Consider the following 23711-nt stretch of genomic DNA (forward strand, 5'->3'; position numbering starts at 1 on the left):
CAGAGGACAGACAGGCAAATCATTTCAAACACGTTACAAAGAACACATCACAGCCATAACAAAATTACAAAACACATCCACATATCCAGAACACATCACAAATGCCACCCACACCTACAGAGACATCAACACAGACATGGAAATACTGCACATCCAACCAAAAAGCCAGAAACTCAACACACTAGAACAATATGAAATATACAGACACACGAAAACACACCCCAACGATATTCTCAACACACAACTCAATTTCAAAACACATACACTCTTTGACTCTACACTTCGAGCACACCCACACAGGAAACAAGAGGCGCCAAGACCAACGACCAGTTCCGAAGATTACCGAAAATAGGTCGAAACATGTTAACAAGGTACAGTTACCCTGAAAAAGAATGAGACGATTCTTGGTCGTCGGAAGTTAAAGTTTTACAGCGCGGTTCACTCCATATCGACATAACGATACATAACATGACAAATAGTACAAGAATTGTTACAAGGACAAGGACCAGAATAAGGATCACGAAGAAGACTGCCATTTAAGGCCAGGATTTCACAACATAGCTCGAGTCACAAAATATCATTGCTTCACTGTACCGAATGGCAAATGCCTGCTAAGGGATCTACATTCTGGACTACTGCTGTCACTGTCTTGCCTCGTTAGCTCATATAGTAGCATGTCGGTTCCACTATATAACCGAAACGTCTCGTGTTCGATCCCGGATAAAACTTTTTTTTATTGAGGTGTAATTAATTTGTTCAGAGTTCCTCGATTGTCTAATTTGTCGAAATATGTGGAATAATTTATGCCCAATTTCTGGGTCTTACAAGTGGGCTGAACCTCGTCAAAAAAAAAAAAAAAAATCTTACTTGGAAGTTAAAAGTATTCTTCCTCAAACAAAAATCATAAGAAACAAAAAGAGACCTGTTAACTTAAAATCTTGTCCACATGCCATCAGCTTCTATTACAGCTCTAAGTCGATCCGGCATGGATGTCACGAGATTGTGGAATAAGTTCTGATCCCCAGCGAGATCTTCCCAGGTGTCAACAACTTGATCCCACAATTCGTCTCGATTTTGAGGGCGTCGGTGGACATAGGTGGCTATCCTTCTCTTTTGCAATTCTGCCCATAAATTTTCGATGACATTTAAATCAGGTGACTTTGGAGGCCAATTAATGATTTCGATCTCGGGTCTCCTTTGAAACCGTCTTTGAATGCTTGCAGCATAGTGCACGGGATGGTTATCCTGCTGGAACAGCAATGTTCCTTCGGGAAAACGTTTTCGGGCGGAGGGAAGGAATATATTTTCCAGAATGTGCTCGTAAGTTCCCGCATTAAACCGGCCATCGATGCGTTCTATAACGCCAGGTCCATCGTAAGACATCCACCCCCAACACGATATGCTAAAGCGCCCCTATCTTTCACGTCGGTGCACATAGCGCTGGTCATGTCGGAGACCATCCTCATGATAGACACGGACAGGACCTTCGTAATCACTCGAGAAGGTTGTTTCGTCGGAGAAAATTACATTTCTCCAATCGAAATCCACTCGATTGGTAGCGAAGGCAAGATGGTCGACAGCTTGTGCTTCCCCCAATATTTCCATTTGCGCAGCCCTCCGGCTCCTAATAGCGCGGTTCCTCAACCTGCTGATCACAGTCTGTGAAGAGCCGGGAAAGTTAGATGCTGCTCTTATTTCGTTAGCAGTCAGAAAGGGGTCCTGTCGAACTGTCTCGAATAAGAGAGCATCCTCTTCCAATGAAGAAATCCGCGAACGTCCAGGAATAGGGCAATTTTCGACCTACCATAAATTTTGGTAACGATGAACCCACCTCGCGGCTGTACTTCCAGGAACACCGACCAAACGGCCAGCAGATCTAGCCCCATATCCAGCCTCAACTAGAGCTATAACTCGCTGTCTCATGTCACGTCGGTTCGCCATTACGATGAGAAATGAGGGATGACGATAATACTTTAGTGTAGACAATGACTATTTAACATGATATAGAATTATTGAAATAACAGGCATCTTGCATAGTAAGAGTTAATAAATCAACCCTAAATTAAATAACTAAATAACAGGATATAACAGGAAGTCCAATTGTTGCGAAAATAATCAAATTAAATCTAATTACATTAAGTAAACAAACCCCAAGTTATGACACCACATTGCTACAGTTAAATTGTAGGTTATTAACATAAGCATTGAAAAGGTCCGTGGTTGTGCGTTGGACGACAAAACCATCATCGAAAGTTCGAATCTTGCGGAGGAATGTAACTTCTTGCTTTTTATAATGTAAATCAGACTTCTAACTACAATCATTCATATTTCTTAGATTATTTATTAATCTTTATAGCCAATATTGAATTTGTAAAGAAAAGACTTTAGAAATCTCATATGGAATTTGTAGTCTGTAGTGACATAAACATAGATTATCTCTCGGAACTTTTCCGTAAAATTAAATTAAATTCACTCCTTGAAACTGGAAACCTTAGTCGTAGACTCATTTTCCCACAGCATACAAGCTGAAGTAGCACAGCCATTGATAAATGTTTTGTACACAGAATTAGACTGAATTCCTATTCGACAGAACCTATAATCAATGGTTTGTCTGAATATGATAAACAAATCCTAAGTGTTTCCAATGTTACTGAACAATTTCAAAATATTAATTTAAAAACTAAGAAAGGGTCGTAAATGCTGTATCTAGTGATTATTCACATTTATGTCTACAAAATGAATCTTGGAAAAACATATACAGTATGATACTGGTACTACTGATATTAAGAGTAAATGTTTTGAATTTTTCACTTAATTTCATAATCACTTCAGTGGATGTTCTCCACTCAATGTTGTGAAAAAAATTCAGAAGTAAAAACATGTAGATAACGCAGGGACTTCAAAATCTCATGAATTAAAAAGAAGAATCTATATGTATTATGTTGCAATGTAATGATCCTCATGTTCTTAAATACTGCAAGAAGTACAATGTAATTTATCAAAAATTATGAAAGAGGGAAATAGAATATATTTGAATAGAAAAGTACAAAATTCAGATAATACAATTAAACCTATTCGGAATATTATTAAATTTAAACTTGTATATATCCTAAGAAAGAAAATATTTTTTCATTAAAACCAATGATTATAAAGTAGAGGATCCCAAATCTATCGCAAATTCTTTTAACGTATTATAGTATATGGTACAGAAATATTATTGACAACTTAAACATTCAAGATTTTGCAAAAGATACTGCAATTGGTTACTTAACAAATACATTTAATAATTAGTATTAATATATGTAATTAGTCAATAACTGCAACAGTGCTTTTTCATTCAATCATAACATGAATAAAATTGAATGCACATTAAATTAAACACTATTGCAAACACGTAGATAAAATAGTTAAATTTAACTGAAGGGGTGAGAATGAAATAATCCAAAGCCATACTTTTAACAAAAATTGTTTTGTGCGAGTGCATTTCTTACACATATGGGAAAGCTATTAATAAAATATTGTAATAATTACTAAACAAATGACTTAGCCTAAGGACTCTAAACCTTTGTAAAAGTTTGTCTATTATTACATATATTTTTTAATTTTATTTTAATTGTTAGTTTTTAATATATATGCATTTACATTGTATATGTGTGTATAAATGCATTCATTAGATTAACGTTTATAATATTATAACTTGTAATTTTGTATAATCTGTGATCATTAACACTTAATTTCAGGACTTTGTAAATCTCTATTTCAACGTTACTTAGCTATTTCAACGTTATTTAGACAAAAAAAATCGTTGTTTAGACTAAGAATCGAACTCGCACTCTTCTACACAACACACAGAAGTCTTACCGTCTGAGCTATTGAAACGACGTGAAAGCGTTCCTTTCTGTGCGGAGTGTCGATCTAGTCATGAAGGTCCATTGTCGATTTAACTACACGATTTATGTATATATTTATCTTTTATTTACGTAATATTATCATATTTTTTTGCAGTTTTTGAAGTGAATTTCGGAACGATGCTAGTAACAAACCAAATAGCTTGAATCTAAGTAACTCAATATTCGTTATCTTGTGTATCGGTGCTCTGGTCTCCGATCATGCGCAGTGTCTTACATCTGAGACTTAGGAATATTCAATCGTCTCATCCTTTTCCAGGGAAACTGTACATTAATAATATTTAACACAAGAAAGTTCTTATCATATATATTCCGAAGTGATATAGTGTTAAAAGTTGTGTAATCAAGATGTATAGAACAGATTGGGTTACAACTGCTAAACTGCTTAAATATCATATATTACTTCATGTCCTCTCAAGTAATATAGTAGGTATTACATCAAACAGTTGGCAGTAAATTAGGTAGTATAGATTTGGAAGTAAATCCCGAAAAGACAAAGTATATGATTATATCTCGTGACCAGCATATTGTACGAAATGGAAATATAAAAAGGAGCTTTATCCTTCGAAGAGGTGGAAAAATTCAAGTATCTAGGAGCAACAGTAACAAATGTAAATGACACTCGGAAGGAAATTAAACGCAGAATAAATATGGGAAATGCCTGTTATCATTCGGTGGAGAAGCTTTTGTCATCTAGTCTGCTGTCAAAAAATGTGACAAAATTGATAAAACAGTTACATTACCGGTTTTTCTGTATAGTTGTAAAACTTGGATTCTCACTTTGAGAGAGGAACAGAGATTAAGGGTATTTGAGAATAAGGTTCTTAGAAAAATATTTGTGGCTAAGGGGGATGAAGTTCCAGGAGAATGGAGAAAATTACACAATGCAGAACTGCATGCATTGTATTCTTCACCTGACATAATTAGGAACATTAAATACAGACGTTTGAGATGGGCAGGGCATGTAGCACGTATGGGCGAATCCAGAAATGCGTATAGAATGTTAGTTGGGAGACCGAGGAAAAAAGACCTTTGGGGAGGCCGAGACGTAAATGGGAGGATAACATTAAAATGGATCTCAGAGAGATGGGATAAGATGATAGGGCTGGATTAATCTTGTACAGGATACGGACCGATGGCGGGCTTATGTAAGGGCGGCAATGTACCTTCAGATTCCTTAAAAGCCATTTGTAAGTAAGTAAGTATTTTGTAACTGTTTTCCATTACGACTTATAGTTACTAATCATAATATCAGTTCAGAATGGAATAGAGTAAAAGTCAGTATAGTACAGCATATGTTGAGCTGTAGTATGTGATAGTAGTAGTCAGGGCCGCCGACAGAATTTATGGGCCCCTATGCAATACTGTACTCGGATCCCCGTTGAAAAAAGTAACAATTACAAGTTACCAGTTATTCTAACCATAATGACTATTTGTAAAATAAATAAAAGATAACCCCATACACAGATACGAACCTAAAACTATACACTTTTATTCCAGTTAACACTTTTAGCAAAACTTCACATTAACACAATATATTATATTCATAAAAAATTATTCCTAAACACCTGTAATGTCTAACTTGCAGTCCAACATCAACAAACAACTCTCCTTGACTTCAATGATACAAAATAATCAATTACATCATCAAAATTTAAAGACCTAGCAAGATCAGTCTCCAGACTAAGGAGGTGTCCACACCTGTGTAGTAACGGTTAGTGCGTCTGGCAGCGAAACCAGGTGACCCGGGTACATTTCCCAGTCGGGGCAAGTTACCTGGTTGAGGTTTTCTCCGGAGTTTTCCTCTCAACCCAATATGAGCAAATGCTGGGTAACTTTAGTTGCTGGGCCCTGGACTCATTTCATCGGCATTATCACCTTCATCTCATTCAGACGCTAAATAACATAAGATGTTGGAAAATCGTCGTAAAATAACCTACTAAAATAAAAAAAAAAACTAAGGAGGCCAAGGTTACTCAGTCATTCTTGACACATTGTTTGTCTGAATACATTTTTTATTTCCTTTATATTTCTGAAGGATCTTTAAGGATCAGCAACTGTCACAGGAATTGCATGGAATATTCCAGTGGCTAGGGTGACCAGACGTCCTCTTTTGTCGAGACATGCCCTCCTTTCTAGGCCTCTGTCTCGGGTCAGGGCGGATTTAAAAAAAATAAAGAAATGTTCTCCTTTTCGCAACTTGTATGCCTAATGTTTTGAAATTATCTGATCTGACGCCTTTCTCAAGTAATTTGTCTTTAGGTGGCAGCAGCATCGACGGAATATACTCTTTGCCAACGATCATAAATCTCTTTACTCCTACTTGTTACGGCCGCTGCTTTCATTAATTGTACAATCATTTTATATTATTAAGTTTTATCGTATGTTGTAATGATATAGATATTGACATAATTTTAAGTATAATATAGGCCTAAGCCTAAATCTAAATAGATATTATCTGTCCTCTGTAATAATTATAGTTCCCTTGACTTTCATATGTAGCCAACTGTGAAATTATTATTATTAATTTTTTTCATAATTATTTTGTAATAAAATAGATATTAATATATATTTAAGTATTACATACGCCTAAATCTGTAGGCCTACTGTAAATATTTTGTATTAAAATAGATAATGATGTAATTTAAAGTATAATAAGCCTAAATCTAAACACATATTTTCTGCCCTCTTTCATCGAACAATATCCTCCTTTTTGAAACTTTATGTCCTCTTTTTCATCAATTTGAATCTGGTCACTCTACTAATGGCGATACAAATATTTGGAAATAAACTGTTCAGTTTTAATTCTGTTAGACTATTTACGAGATTCATAGGTTTCAGTGGGGCTGGCTCTAAATTAGAGGTATGAATGGACTCATCACTCTTTGTTAATGTCTTCATAATATTTTTCACGCAGTCTAGCACCCAATTTTTTTGTCTCTCCTTGTGCTTCTCAGCTCCCGACTTATGCTTATACTTGTCCATTGTGCAGTTAAACTATAACCAGTAACAGTAATGAACAGAATTTACTAGACAAACGACAACGAAAAGACGAAAGTTTCGACAAAAAACATACAGTGTACTGAAAAAGAAATGTATCCTGCGACTTCGGTTTGAGAGAGTCCACGAGCATATTGCAGTGGGCCTGTGGGGGGTTAGTAGTTAAAAAGGACAAGCCAATAAATAATTGAACATGTTCAGTACAAGCGACAGGAACATAGTTCAAGCAAATGCCGGGGCCCTTAAGTGTCGTGTTGGTGAACGTTAATGCGGGAAACCAGTATTTTATTATATAAAACTCAAATATTTACATATGAAGTGTTAATTTGTATTAATTCTACTATTGTTGAGTTAATATGTCAAATTCATGTAACAAATGTTCTTACAAAATTTTGTAATACCTGCAGCCTATGTATCTACGAATAATTACACTAGTCTGCGATGAAATTCCTGCCTCCAAAGTTTTAATGTTTTTAGGGTATTTTTAGCATGCTGAAATCAAATTCAAAGCCAAAAAGTTCCTATCACGTACCATTTTTTTTTTTTTGTTATTTTAATTTTCTTATAATATATTACGACAATTTATAGCATAATTATTTAAACTGTAATTAACATATGTAGGTTTAGTATGTTAGGATATGAAAACCAAATGTATTCAACATATTTTTAAGGTGTTTATATTGAAAACCAAGGACACTGGATGTTTCTTAGCAGATAGGGGGTGCAAGCACATAAGAAAGTTAGGGCGAAATAACGTGCAGCCTTGTCATTATTTTTATTTGTGAAAGATAAAAATGTCAGCCACTCCTTGGTGAGGGACAACTGAAATCAACTCGTCTAGTTTCTCTCACATTTCATTAGTCTGCATTTCATCTGGAAACGAAACGAAATCAGGTTGAAGCTTTATTGTGGAGTAGAATGTTGGAAGTTTTTAGTTCAGTGAGAAAGTACTTACCATGTTGCATCGAGGATGTCTAAATAATCCAGACCGCGTTTGTTATATAACTTATGTAGGATATACACATTGCCTAAGCAGATATGTAATATTACAGATTTTGCGAAAAAGTCATACCATGCCTATTTTGGAATCAAACTTGGAGACCAAAGTAAAGCTTGGGCACCACACAAAGTATGTAGAGTATGCACTGAAGAACTTCGTCATTTGATCAATTGGAAAAGACCGTTGCTATCTTTTGGAGTACCTATGGTTTGGAGAGAGCAGTCGAACCATAGTAATGACTGCTACTTCTGTTCGTGTGATGTGAAGGGGTACGATTCTAAACATAAAAATCAAATTGTGTATTCAGTTGTTCGGTCAGCCATTTTACCTTGCCTACTGTACCAATCCCTGTGCGACCAGAAAATCTTAAACATAATTCTATTGGTACTGACAACGTGAAATAGGTTTTAAATACTTTTTCTCCGAAGATGATAATCTTGTATATTGCAGTAATGTGAAAGAATTTTAGCTAATACTTGAACTTCCAAACTATGACCTATGTGAATGAGACTGTTCATTGATGCTTCCAAGCGAAGTTTAAAGGATTTCCTCCTTCATAACGGAAATATTTTTGGTTCAGTGCCCCTTGCCTATTCAGTGATCCTCAAAAAGTCATACACAAATTTGCAACTGCTGTTATTGCGACTAGACTATAGGAACACAACTGGCAAGTTTGTGATGATTTCAAAGTTCTTACTATGTTGCTAGGTCAACAATCCGGTTTTACCAAATTTCCATGCATTCTTTCCCTGTGGGATAGTAGGGCACGAGTTGATCACTGGACTATGAAAGACTGGCCACCTCGACAAAATTTGGAAGTCGGTTGTAAGAATGCTGTGCGCCAAAGCCTTGTTAGTTCTTCTAAAGTTGTGCTGCCATCTCTCCACAACAAGCTTGGCTTAATGAAACAGCTTGTAAAAGTTTTAAATAAGGAAGGAGGCTGTTTTAAGTAGGCCTACATATGTGAGAAATTTCCACTACTATCTGAAGCAAACTGAAAGAAGATATATATTTAATGGTCCTGGCATAAGAAAACATTTCTGATGCAGCATTTAAAAACAGTATGGATGAAAAGGAGAAATCAGCATGGATGTTGTTTTGTGAAGTTGTTTTAAAATTTCTTGGCAACAAGGATCCTAATTACCGAAACATTGTGGCTAACATGCTTGAAGCATACCAGGAATTTGGTTGTAACATGAGTATCAAAATTTTCTGTTTTCTCAGCTAGATTATTTCGCCGAAAATCTAGGATTTTTCAGCTAAGAGTAAGATTAAACGATTTCACAAGGATGTGCAGGAGTTCGAAAGAAGGTACCAGGGATGCGGGAGCATCAGCATGCTTGGTGATTATTGTTGGATGTTAAAGTGTGAACTACCTGAAGAGAAACATAAAAGAAAAAGGAACAGGGGGACTTTCTCAACTAAGAAGCAAGTGGTGTAATTTTTTGTGTGATACACTGTGCTAATTTATGCATCAAATAGTGAAGTAAACAAGATAAAGCAAAGCAAAAACACTCTAGTGACATGTATGAACAACCATACACATAATTTCAGCAAGTTGTGTCTTTTAAATATTGTTTTTGAATTTGAAATAAAAAAGTGAAATGAAAACATTTGTGATGAAATTCACGTAATTATAAAATACATTTAAAGTGATTTTGTAAACAAACCTGACGTGATAGAAGCAAACGGATTGAAAATTCGGATTCAGCAAATCGACATTATATAAAATCACATTACTTAGTTTAGGCAACAAACACAAAGTTGAAATTCGCAGGCTAGTGTTATTCATGATAATAAAAAATAATCAGACTCACTTAATCTGACAGGCCCTTATTGCTCACGGGCACATATGCACTCGCCCCCTTTGCCCCCCCTTCTCGGCGGCCCTGGTAGTAGTGCATCAGGGGACGTAACTTCGTTCAAATTTTGTGAAAAGTTAACGCTTCCAACTCTGTGAAAGATGAAGATGACATTAATGATATAAACAATAAACAGAAATTTTATTCTATTTCCATTAATGCTTCCAAGGAAAAGATATTTGGTACTGTGGCAAAAATATTTCACATCTGAGTACATGGCAAGGGAAATAAAATTGCTGACGTTTGGTTCACACGAAAATGGAATACAATATTCCTTCTTTTAATTTTGCAAGAAAGGAATTCAGTTTTGTGGTTTGTATGTTAAAATCTGCATCATATTTTGTGCAGATAATTTTGTTGGTAGACAGTGCAGGAGAAACAACAATGTTAATTTTAAATTGAAAACCATTTTAAATGATGCCATGGAAAGGATCTGCAGCCTGCTCATATGTTGCATAATAGCGTGCATATTGCTGCAGATACTTCGTCAACAGATGTTGAAGTTAAAGCGGTGAAAATAATCCATACATACTGTACAGAATGAACTACTGGAAGAGTTTTGGGATATTGCTGGAATTTACAACCTACCAAACCGTTCTGTTTGATTCCAAGATGCGTTTGCTTTCATTCACATCTGTCTTTCAAAGAATACTGGTCATCATTTTAGTTCTCGTTTCTGCCTTGTGATTATTTAAGTTATGTTATTTTAATAATGCTACTCAAAATATGTTCTGTAATATGACAAATATGTTAATTTTATTCAAAATATATCTAACAACCATAACATTCACGCCTACATACCAGTAATCTACATGTCTCGTTCTTTGATTTCTGAAATCTGGCAACCTTATCTGATGATAATAAATTGTACTGTGGCGAATATTACATTTATATATACAACACGTCATGAATAGTTACATTTTGTGTTCGTTCTCCTCGCCCCTTGAATTAGAAAGGTAAATTTGTAAGTTTCATCCATATTACACACAAATCTGGCTATTATCTTTTTCTTAATAATTTTCAACCTTAATAACAACGCCTATTTTCTTTCTCGTTGCAAGAATGGAAGTCACATTCAATTGGTTTCAAACATTTTCACACAACACCTGTTCTATAAATTTATTAATCTACTAAAACCTATGACGAAAGAGTAATGGAACGGAGAAAAATTCTCTCCAGCGCCGGGATTTGAACCCGGGTTTTCAGCTCTACGTGCTGATGCTTTATCCACTAAGCCACACCGGATACCCACCCCGGCATCAGACAGAATCGTCTCAGATTAAGTTCCAACTCTTAGGTTCCCTCTAGTAGCCGCCCTCTGCACTACGTCATAGATGTCTATGAACGTAGGACTCAAGTCCACACATGTGCTGAGGTGCACTCGTTATGAGTGACTAGTTGGCCGAGATCCGACGGAATAAGCGCCATCTTAAATCACGAAGTGATTTACACATATCATATATATTATTTTAATGTACAGAAGTACATATATTTCCATGCAGATAGTCTGCGTCATCATACGATGAAAGAGTAATGGAAATATCATATGCACTTCGGTGGCTTAGTGCATAAAGCATCAGCACGTAGAGCTGAAAACCCGGGTTCAAATCCCGGCGCTGGAGAGAATTTTTCTCCGTTCCATTACTCTTTCATCGTATGATGACGCAGAATATCTGCATGGAAATATCATATGTACTTCGGTACATTAAAATAATATATACTACTAAGACGAAAATGACATGGTCCTAATTGTTTTTTCGTTGTGCACAGGTTTTCGTGTTATTCGGGTGTGAACTTAAAATGGAATATATTATCATTTGTATAAATGAAAAACAAAATGGGATGCCGCAAATTGCAGGAAGTACAAAATATTCCGTCTAACAATGTTGACATTAAATCAGCTTTCTGTCGCTTATTCCTTTGGTCAATTTGGTCAATCATCTTGATGAAAATATAATTTTTTGTTTTAATTGTACTGGTAACACACTCATTAAACATTATTAAAGTTTACTAATTACACTAAACTATAATAGTGTACTATATATCACTGCAAATTATTTAATTGAACTAGGAGTCATCCATTAGAAGTCATGAATTCGGGCTTATATCATTTCCTCCCAGTTCAAGGGTTTGCTTTGCAGATTAGGTCCAGAAATTGACATGTTCTATGAAAGAGCTTGAAGAACCCACTCTCACAACAGTTCATTTATTTTATACATAACCAGTTGCTTTCTGTTCCTTTTTTTTAAGTCACCATTATTCACCGCAAGCCATTTAATTATGATACAGCCTTTATTTTTCAAAGTGTTACACCTGAGTTTTCCACAACTGAATTTCAACATTATTTTCCATATACTTCGTTTTTCGTTTTCCTTTAACTCGATAACTTTTACTTCATCCCTTAATGATAAAGGTATTAAACATATGACTTTATTATCATATAATAGAATAGATTTCATTAGTTTGTTATTAACCTGATTAGAGTCAGTGGCCAAACTAAGGTGTAAATACTGGGTAGGCTGAAAAAATCTGCTTACATCTATCTTTTTATACAGCAGATGTTTATCAACTTTTCTATCAAACTGTTAGTCAAGGATTTTTCTTATACCATGAAAATCGATCATTTCTATTTTGACTTCTTCCGCTATTTTAATATGTAAATGTGGTGTCGATCTCCTATCTTTGTAAGAACATTTTGTTAAATACGTCCAACTTGAAAACGGTTTCTCTTTAAATTCTACAAATAATATGACCTCAATTATGTCTCAGCATGAGTATTTTATGCAAAATTAATATGTAACACACACATCCACTTTTGATTAAACCAAACTCAACAACGCAGCACTTTAAGACAAAACCGATACAGCACGACATAACATTGTTGTTGTTGTTGTTGTTGTTGTTATTATTATTATTAATATTATTATTATTATTATTAAAAAAGGCTAGCCTCTTTTGCACGGAAATGTAGTGAATCGAATTATTCCCCTCCCTGGTTATCCATCATATTTGCGAGTCAAGGTCGTAACCATGCTTTTAGAGGATTGTGTCACAAATCTCGAGGCTCGCACTACTATCTCCACAGGCCTACTGGAATGACTGCCAACAGTGAACGTAATATATGGAAGGATCGGAGTGCAATCAAGTGTTACGATACATCGTTATCACGAACTTACACAGCTACTGTTACTAGGAATAATACCTCAGATTTTTAGGGTAGGAAAATCCTCAAAAGCCTCCTACCACCTTCACCAGTGAATACAGTTTATATGGCAAATAGATCACGAATTACTGAGCTTATATTATACAAGGAACTAATATGATATCCGAATGATGGCGTGACTATGCTTATCCACTATCAGTTGTCTCACTATACGTATATTAAATCGATTCTCTACACTACTCTCTTTAGTATTCTATTAATCTTAACTTGCAACATTTTTATTAAGAGAGTTTGGCGTACTTGCAATGTAATGTGCGGATATACGTGATATCAAATATACCTATTACGTCACACATCTTTTTGATCGGGGAAACAGCGACTCTTCCCTGGATACTACCATTAAATCTATTAAATAATTCTGAATTATATAACTAAGTGTTGTGCAGCATTACTGTCTACGGTATCAATAACTGATGATATAAATGTTCTTTAAATAAGCATATTCAGTATGTGTGATCAGCTTCAACAGTGAAGTTACTAAAATCATGTACTACTACCACAGTCTAGCATATACAGTCACGAAGCTCAATACGTAGTAAATATGCATCCATAGATAGTTGCTCACCACTAGGATCGCTAATATCGCCTCATTATAGACAATGCGAAATAGCACCAGCACAGTCTATTGTTCCTAGCACCCTCACAACTCAAGCTTCGTGACTGTATATACTAGACTGTGCTACTGCTGCTATTATTGTTAATATTATTATACTTACTTACTGGCTTTTAAGGAACCCGGAGGTTCATTGCCGCCCTCACATAAGCCCGCCATTGGTCCCTATCCTGAGCAAGATTAATTCAGTCTCTATCATCACATCCCACCTCCCTCAAATCCCATATTATTATTACTGTTATTATTATATTATATAATGAGACAACTACACATAGGCCTAATGAATGATAGGGAAACGAAGGTAGGCCTAGTAAAAAAAAATTCTACTACTATAAATAAAACCTTTCATAGGGACAGTAGCGAAAGCGGACAAAAAAAATGGCTGATATTTTACAAACCGATATTTTATCACAGGTACACGGTTGTCATTTATAAACCTGTGACTGAAGACGCGAAATATGTGACAAAATATCGCTATTGAAATCTGTTCCATAGCAGATAGAGTATTGAATATTCAGTACTCTGTTACAGATATTTCTATCACTTGTGATCGAAAAGTAGTACTTAGTACTCTTATCTTTTAGGACAGTGAATCTGTGATCTTCTCACAACTTCCTCCAATACGCCGTGGTTTACTCCTGTGCATAATGCAGTAACAGAATCTGGTGGTGATATTTGATCATTTTCATGATATTTTGTTCGATATTGTCTGCAAAGTGATGATTTGTTGTAAAGTTATTAACTGCATTATAATAATATGAGTCTAAAAATTTCTTTTTGTAGTTACAATCTATGTAACATAATAGGCTATGTTTTTATAAATACTTAATGCATTCCCTGAGAACTTTACATTTTCATAGAACTGTGGATTTATAGTAACTTACTATATGTACATTTCATTTAATTTTTATGTAGTAACAATGTTTGTCCAGTTACATTTTTAATTACAAACTGACTAGTTAAATAAGGAGCCTACAATATTATTTGTAATAACTTAATTACCGCCTGTACTTCTCTCACTTATGAATATCCAGTTCGTACTATATTAACACGAATATATCAATGCATGTTAGTATTAATTTAAATAATTAAACTTAAAATAAAATTATTTATATTATTTAATTCACTCTGTGTCACTGTCATTTCCTTCCGAACTTTCGAAGCCGAAAACAGTACATATTATATTACAACCGAGTAGGACAAAACTGGCTAGTTCTGTCTAGACAAAGGTTAGATTGACATTCATGAAAGGTAATGAAACTTACAACGTTGTAAACGAAACAATTTCCGACGTATAGTGTTCTAAATAAAGATGGGGGTTTTTGTATTCCACGCAAGTTCTTAACACTTAACTACAGTATATAGGTTAATCGGGGTAACAGTAATTAGGTACCTTTATTTTTTATTGCGTATACAAATAAACCTATCTGAATGTGTAAATTTACATATGGGGTACACACTATTGTACCCACTGGTATTACTTTGCAGCCACAATTACTTTCAACATAAAAATCGTTTGATACTTACATACATATTCTAGTACACTGTTGTAGCCCTCTCCCCTACCCCTACTTGTTACAAATATAACACTCGGTAGGTCCGAGAGCAATACCAGGGAAACTGATCGCTTCCCTAGTAATTCGTCCTGGATTCTGTTACTTATTACCAAATAAGTAGCAAGTGGGGAGGAGCTACAACGGTGCATTACAGGTATGAAACAATTTTTTATTGAAAGTATTCGTGACAGCAAACTAAGACCACGTATCTACATAAAGATTAATTTTTCGTCCTACAGAATATAATATGTTATGGTAACAATTGATATGAGAGAAGAAAAATTCGCTCCGGCACCGGGGACCGAACCCAGTTCCTCAGTTCTAAGTACCAAGCGCTCTAACCATTGAGCTACGTCGAAGTTCAATCCACAGCACCGGATCGAATCCCTCTTCTTCAGTGTTTTTCCTTTTGTGGCCTGACTTCAAGTTCGACACGTATGATAAAATACACATTTGGTAAAGTTTTTGTTACAGTGTTAATAAAATCGATAAAATACATTAAGATTGGAGGAGATTTACTATAGTTGTATGAGCACTTTATAAGTATGTTGAGCTTCTTACTCATACATGTTTCGGAGAATGCTTCTCCATCTTCAATGATAACAATTTACATCGAATGCAACGAAAACAATTGCAATTAATAACTTTAATAGTTATTTATCAAATGTTAAATTTTTAAAAATGTTGTAAAAAGAATTTTAAAAATTAAATTATCTTAAAATTACAATGCTTTACAATATTTTTTGTTGACTTAAAAAGATTAAAACGAATGTAAAATGTAATCAATTTCTGACTAAACAAATTATGTTATATCTTCTACGTATAAATGTACTAAAGTATTAAAAAATGTTTGCATTCATTTTGTAATTAATTAAATTAAATGGTATGAAAGTTGAGATGATGTTTAAAAATTAAAAGAAGTAATATCTTATAATGCATGTAAAATTATCTGACAAAATTGACAAAGACCATTTTTAAAATAAGAATGAAAAAAATTAAAATAAAAAGAATAGACAAAAGTGCAATTTGGATGAATGACTCACCGAAATGGTTCCAGATGTTTGAACTGTGTTCTTTCTTAGCATGAAGTAGACTGACAAAGGCAAAGGGAGGGACAGAAATTACGTTAAATTGCAACTACGTTGGTCTTTTACTGTTCAATTCGGAAGTAATGTATTGGTCAAAGAGAATGTTCTTTTCGTAAATTGCTTTTCCATTAATATTGTGGGGATTAACGAATTTGTCCTTGTGTATTTTAATGGACTCCAGAATATTTAATACTTTGCCCTTCCTGTTAATATGTAAAATTTCCATGTCTGAATTAATATCTGTGAAATGATGTTGATTATTGTACATATGTTTGCTAAAAGCTGAACGAGAAATTTCATGCGAAATAATTCTATGTTCTTTATATCTGATGTTGAAATTTCTGCCTGTTTGACCTACATATGTAGCATTACATTCTGGAAATTGGCAACTTAATTTATATATACCTGATGAACTGAATTTATCAATGTTACTATTATTAAATTTGTTAAACAGAATTTTACCAATGTAGTTAATAGTCTGATATGCAATATTAAAGTTAAGTTTTTTGAAAAGAGTGGTAATAGTGTAGGTGTATTGATTGGAATAAACTAAAGTGATGTAATATTTTTGCTCTTTTTTATTAGACAAGTGTGTAAGGGTTTTCAATCGTTGTTTTTGGTTTAAGCGCGAAATGATCTTATCCACTGTCATCGTATTGAAGCCATTATCTATTGCTATTGTATATGTAGTGTCCAATTCTTTATTATAATCGGGTTTTTATCATTAAATATGGCTAGTGAAGAAAAGTTGGTCAACTTATGCCACGACTTGCGACTCAAATGGAATTTTTAAATAAGAAAATATAGTTCAATAAAACTTGCTTAAAGAAATGTTTGAAATCTAAATACGTTAATATCAAACCAAATATAGAGTCTCGAGAACCTCGACATATTGTCAAACATTGTACAAAAATCTGGATCCAAAACGAAATCAAAACTATGCATATTCAGAAAGATGAATTAAATTTAAAATTATATCATTATTATCATTTGAATATAATTAGTAGTTTACATCCAGTAAAATGGGAACTTATTCAAAAAGAGATTTTTCAACGTATAAGCACGAAAGTAAGATTTCAATATCTTAAATTAAAAAAGAAAATTCAGAATTTAAGATCAACTCAAAAAAAAAAAAAAAAAAAAAAGCTAATAAGTTCTTAAGAGTTCTCTGACACAACACATCTTCTTTCATGATAGAATTATCAATTTGTCAAATATTGACTTTGATCATAATTAAACTAATTTTGTTAAAGAATGGACAAAAGTACAATTTGGATGACAACAAATTAAAATCAACTCAACAACTTATCATAGTTTCTGAAATTGCCTTACGAAAGCTTAATGAACCCCAAAGGAATATAATTTGACAGAAAATAGCAAATAGAATCAACAAAATACAATCAAATATTAAACAAAATAAAAGATCAGTCTCTAGTAAAATAAATAAACAAACAATGAAGAATCTTTGTAATAAAATCTCTGAAAACAAGTTTGCTTGTTACAAAAGCAGATAAAGGGAACACGGCTGTAATTTTAGAAAAATCAGATCACATAAAAAAAAAAAAACAGAACTCTTTATTTCAGAAAATAAGTTTGAAACTTTGAAGAGAGACCCTGCAAATCACTACCAGAGGAATTTAAAACAATATACTTTACTCTCACGAATAAAGAAAAACTTTCTTTAATTTCAATGAATCCACAGGCCCTTAAAATGAGATATTTACCAAAAAATACATAAACCAAATATTCCCATTACACCAATTGTAAATTTGCGTATAGCCCCTAACTACAATACTGCAAAATTTTTAAAGACTCATTTGAAGACTAATTTCAAATTTCGCAACAATTATAGTATAAGAAGTACTACAGAAATGATAGAAATTTTGGAGAATCAACAGGTTACTGAAAATTGCAAAATAGCTTCATTCGATGTTACAAATATGTATACCAATATTCCTACTGATGATACTATTCAGATAATTGAACACAATTTTATTTAACAGAGCAGAATATTAGTAAAATAGAAATTTTGAAGAAATAACAAGGTTATTACGCATCTGCACAGATCAACATTATTTCACTTTCAACAATAAGTTTTATAAACAAAACGACGGTCTCCCTATAGGTTTTCCATTATCAGGCATTTTAGCAGAATTTTTTTCAATGATTTGGAAAATAAATTTATAGAATCCAACACACAAAATAGTGTCAAATGGATACGCTATGTTGACGACACACCTTTAATTTATCAAGACATTGGTTCTCAAAATTTGTTAGATAACATAAATACTATGCATCCTTAGATTCAGTTCACTAAAGAAGATGAAATGGATAAAACTTTACATTTTTTAGACATACCTATAGAAAGAAAGGCCAATAAAATTCTTTATAAAATATATAGAAAACCCACACATACTAATTCCTATTCATTCAACTCATCCTGCACAGCATAAAAGAGCAGGATTACATAGTTTAATCAACAGACTACTTAGCATCCCAATGTCAAAACCCGATTATAATAAAGAATTAGACACTATATATAATAGAAATAGATAATGGCTTCAATACAACGACAGTGGATAAGAACATTTCGCGTTTAAACCAAAAAAACAACGATTGAAAACCCTTACACACTTGTCTAATAAAAAAGAGCAAAAATATTACATCACTTTACTTTATTCCAATCAATACACCTACAATATTACCACTCTTTTCAAAAAACGTAACTTTAATATCGCATATAAGATTAATAACTGCATTGGTAAAATTCTGTTTAACAAATTTAATCATAGTAACATTGATAAATTCAGTTCATCGGATGTATATAAATTAAGTTGCCAAATACATTGATAAATTTAGTTCATCGGATGTATATAAATTAAGTTGCCAATGTCCAGAATGTAACGCTACATATGTAGGTCAAACAGGCAGAAATTTCAGCATCGGATATAAAGAACATAGAAATATTTCGCATGAAATTTCTCGTTCAGCTTTTAGCGAACATATGTACAATAATCAACATCATTTCACAGCTATTAATTCAGATATGGAAATTTTACATATTTACAAGAAGGGTAAAGTATTAAATATTCTGGAGTCCATTGAAATACACAAGGACAAATTCGTTAATGCCCACAATATTAATGAAAAGCAATTTACGAAAATTTGACCGATACATTACTTCCGAATTGAACAGTAAAGCCCGGTTCACATGAGCAGAATGTCTGCAGAACGGCAGCCGCACCATTTTCTATGGCACACTAATTTAAATGTAGCAGTTCACACAGGACGGACAGTCTGCGGCAGCGGAACGTCTCCGTATGCCAGCCGCATTGCCCATAGTGGAACGGACGCCGCACGGTGGCCGCAAGTTCGCTAAGGGCTATTGAATTATTATATTGTATCAATCACACGAGCAGACGCGGCAGTTTGGCGGCGAGTGCCCAGACGACAGGACTCGGTACCTTAGGTATGCTTTGGCCCTTTGTGTGTCTATAGGCCTATATGCAACAATAAATGTCCAAATCTGATAGGTGGCCTGAGTGACATTCGTGAATATGGTGCTGACAGGTGGGCCATCCTGCATCAGTCCCTAATAGAGCTAGGTCCCATTTCACGGACAAGTAGCCTGATAAGTCTCAGGGGCCAGAGTCCCAAGCCCTTCCTGTCATCGTCGGCTGACGGATAGGCATCCTATCTGAGCCCCAAACCCTTCCTATATCAGCATCGGAAATCCATAAGCCCTACTACCTCCATAACTTCACCCCCATATATGTTTTACTATTGCAGATGATAGATGAGGTAAGGTGGAGAGTGTTGATGGAATGATAGAGGGAAACGGGAGTACCCCGAGAAAAACCCTCTGTAACGTTTGCTTGAGCCACAGTCGACATATCACACGTGTATTGTAGTACTAGCTGTTGCAATTTTTTAACTTGTAGTGGTGCATTGCACATTGTAATCGTATTCAATGAGTGATATGGATGTAGAGAAAGTTGACGTTGAGATGATCGAGAGTGAGAAAAGGCCATATATTTAGGACATTCAAAATGAAGAATACAAGGACAGAAACAAAAAATGTTCAGCATGGTATGAAATGTGTTGTGTACTGTTTCTCACTTTCATGGAACATTCCGACTCAGAAAGGAAATGTGTTAATAAGTAGTATTTCTCGCATAAGCTTATACAATAATACATAAATTATTTTAATTTATGACATTTACTTTTTACTTCATTAGTGTCTCTATGTGTTTTTTATAAAAACATTTCAGTTTCTGAAAATAAAACAAACGATAACCTTAACATAGGCTATTTCATTCCAGTAAATTCTATTTATTATTGATAATTCCTTCTAATCCCTCTCTTTTTACCTTCTACTAACTACCGGCAATAGCTATACGTACAGTAACATATTTTCTCCAAAGTGAATACGAAATTAAATGCACTTATTACTTATTGCAGTTCCATTTCAACAATTAAATGCATACAACTATTGGCATTAATTTGCCATAAATGTTATAGAAAGCATTCTATTGGAAGTATAACCAGTCTTACGTTAATATATTCTTTCTGAAGGCATTTTTCAGAGTATGATACAATAAAATTCATCGAAGCTGGGAAATGTCATTTTGAAGTTAATTAAAATAAACTGATTCCTCCTTGCGGAACTAGTTAAACAACACATGAAAAGTTCCTTCTAATAAAGGACTGTTGACTATTGGATGCACTCAATGTCTTCATCTTTACTTTTCTTATCATAATTGCATTTCGAAGTACACTAGTACTACAAGGTGATTAGCATCTATGGCGAATGTCCACCTCAAATCCTTCCGTCCGTCTTTCATCTGCTCGTGTGGCCTCAGAAAGGTGCGGCTGCCGCGCAACTGCTGTTCCGCAGACATTCCGTTCGTGTGAACCGGGCCTAAAAGACCAATGTACTTGCAAGTTAACGTAATTTCTGTCCCTTCCTTTGCCTTTGTCAGTCTACATCATGCTAAGCAGGAACACAGTTCAAACATCTGGAACCACTTCGGTGAGTCATTCATCCAAATTGCACTTTTGTTTATTCTTTTTTATTTTAATTTTTTTATTCTTATTTGAAAAAAAAAAAGGTCTTTGTCAATTTTACATGCATTATAAGATATTACTTCTTTTAATTTTTATACATCATCTCAACTTTCATACCATTTAATTAATTACAAAATGAATGCAAACATTTTTTAATACTTTAGTACATTTATACGTAGAAGATATAATATAATTTGTTTAGTCAGAAATTGATTACATTTTACATTCGTTTTAATCTTTTTAAGTCAACAAAAGATATTGTAAAGCACTGTAATTTTAAGATAATTTAATTTTTAAAATTATTTTTACAATATTTTAAAAAATTTAACATTTGATAAATAACTATTAAAGTTATTAATTGCAATTGTTTTCGTTACAGTCGATGGAAATTGTTATAACTGAAGATGGAGAAGCATTCTCCGAAACGACACAAAATAGGCCTACTGTAATCATAATCAATGTACAATGATAATATATTCGAGGCTAAAGCGTATGTTTACTTGGAATATATGCATCTATATTCTAAAATATACTTACATGTAAAACAATTATTGAAACACACCTCTCCAAAAATATAAAACTTTCAGCAAACGAGAACTCCTATCTTCCGGGATATCAACCAAAACTTTATTGGACTAGACAAACTCCACAGTGTTGCCAACACATAAATTGTATCCCCGTCAGTATAACACCTGGAAATCCGTCAGAATCCGTCAAAATTAAAAAATAAAAATAATAAGACCCAATATATATAAGCAACTTTTAACAGAACTTACCTACAAATTCTGATTGAAATAATTATTCGTCAACATCAGACTTGATTACGAGGAAATTTGAAACAGGGGATTCTTAAACTTAGTACGGAACAGGCAGGGCTGTTCAAATAAAAATTAAAATCTCTAAAAAATTAAACAATTAAAAATGACAGCAGCTAAAAATGTCAAAAACAATGTAAATCGTGATTTCCGCCAGAAAATCCGTCAACCGTCAAAGCCATTTTTTTACCCGTCCGGTACGTTGAAATTCCGTCAATTTCGACGGAATTTCCGTCCAGTTGGCAACACTGAAACTCCAAGCTCTATGATCTAAATGGCCGTGCCCTTTGACCAACGATTTATTAATTTATTTGCCGACCAGCAAACTTGTTATACAGACCACTGTTAAATTGTGGCATAGCCCATATACAATAGCATGATGAGGTTGGCTGTAAATGCTCCCCTAATGAAAGTAATTTTTAAATTAATTAATAAATTAATCATGATACTGAGAGTCTGTGTTTTTCTGACTGAAATTTATGATGAGTCGTCTGTATCGCTAAGAAAGATATCCTGAGGTAGTTTCTTTTTAAGTCTAGATGGCTGACAAGATCTTGCTCCAATGTTACAGGCCTATGCCGCAGCTCTAGGAACACCAGGAGGTTTGTCGAAGAAAGATCTTGACACTGAATGGACGTATTGTCCTAGTGGAATAATTACCATTTCTTGATGCAGCTGCTGATTTCTTACAAACCACGGGGCATTTGTTGGCAGGAACTTGTTCTGAAGAACTTGTAGACGATGAATGTGAGTCTTATTTGCTGTCCCACACTCTGGCGCTGCTTAAGTTAAAAGAAGTCGTAAAAAGAGATGTAGAGTAACATCACAGTCCAGTATATACAGTCGCGAAGCTCAATACGTAGTAAATATGCAAACATTAGATAGTTGCTCACCACTAGGATCGCTAATATCGCCTCATTACAGGCAATGCAAAATAGTACCGTCACATTCTATTGTTTCTAGCACCCTCAAAACTCAAGCTTCGTGACTGTATATAGTAGACTGTGGTAACATTGAACAATTCAATCCAATTTGTGAACGTCTGTTAACAAAAGGGTGTAATTTTCAAATTCTGGAAGAGGCGACCGTTACAATGCGATTTATATGGGCATTCCATGTAAGTTTCGTACCGTATCTATACTAATGAACCGACGAAACAGGAAGTAGTTGGATGGGCGAGAGGAAAGTGCGGGTTAGAGGGGTAGCCTGTGCAGTGATGACACGTTGTGTGTGGGGGATGGAGGGGAGAACGATAACGGAGCTTTTCATTGGACCTCGCGTGAAAATGTCGTCTGCTAACGAAAATCTGGCAACGGAATCACGGAGACAGTGTAGCCACTTCATTTGCAGTACCACGTGCATTACGAGTCGCATTTCATACCAGCGTCATTAGCTCGTGCTTTCTTAAAAACAGTAATTTTAATTACTAGTATTGTGGATAGTGTTATCGAGAACTATATACAGTAGTTATTTTAAACATATCGGTGACAAACGCTGAACATGCTTTGAATCTCGCCTCACTATGTGGCAACAGAGCTCAGAAAGAGAACAACAAAACGTTGCTTCCGGTTTAGTCGGT

General features: G+C 34.4%; 1 protein-coding gene across 6 annotated transcripts in view; it reads right to left on the minus strand.

Annotated features, from left to right (window-relative positions):
• LOC138705953 (zinc finger protein 98-like) overlaps positions 1 to 21968 on the minus strand; it is an 83250-nt gene extending 61282 nt beyond the window's left edge. For 4 of the 6 annotated variants that reach the window (XR_011333869.1, XM_069834765.1, XM_069834766.1 and 1 more), the window contains exon 1: positions 21855 to 21965. The gene's annotated coding sequence lies outside the window, so the exon portion shown is untranslated. Of the gene's footprint in view, positions 1 to 9725; positions 9863 to 21854 lie in introns of all 6 variants that reach the window. The other 2 variants (XM_069834761.1, XM_069834763.1) reach the window with 2 other exon arrangements.
• Between the last annotated feature and the right edge of the window lie 1743 nt (positions 21969 to 23711).

The sequence above is a fragment of the Periplaneta americana genome, chromosome 9, assembly GCF_040183065.1.
Source record: "Periplaneta americana isolate PAMFEO1 chromosome 9, P.americana_PAMFEO1_priV1, whole genome shotgun sequence".
Taxonomy (NCBI): Eukaryota; Metazoa; Arthropoda; class Insecta; order Blattodea; family Blattidae; genus Periplaneta; species Periplaneta americana.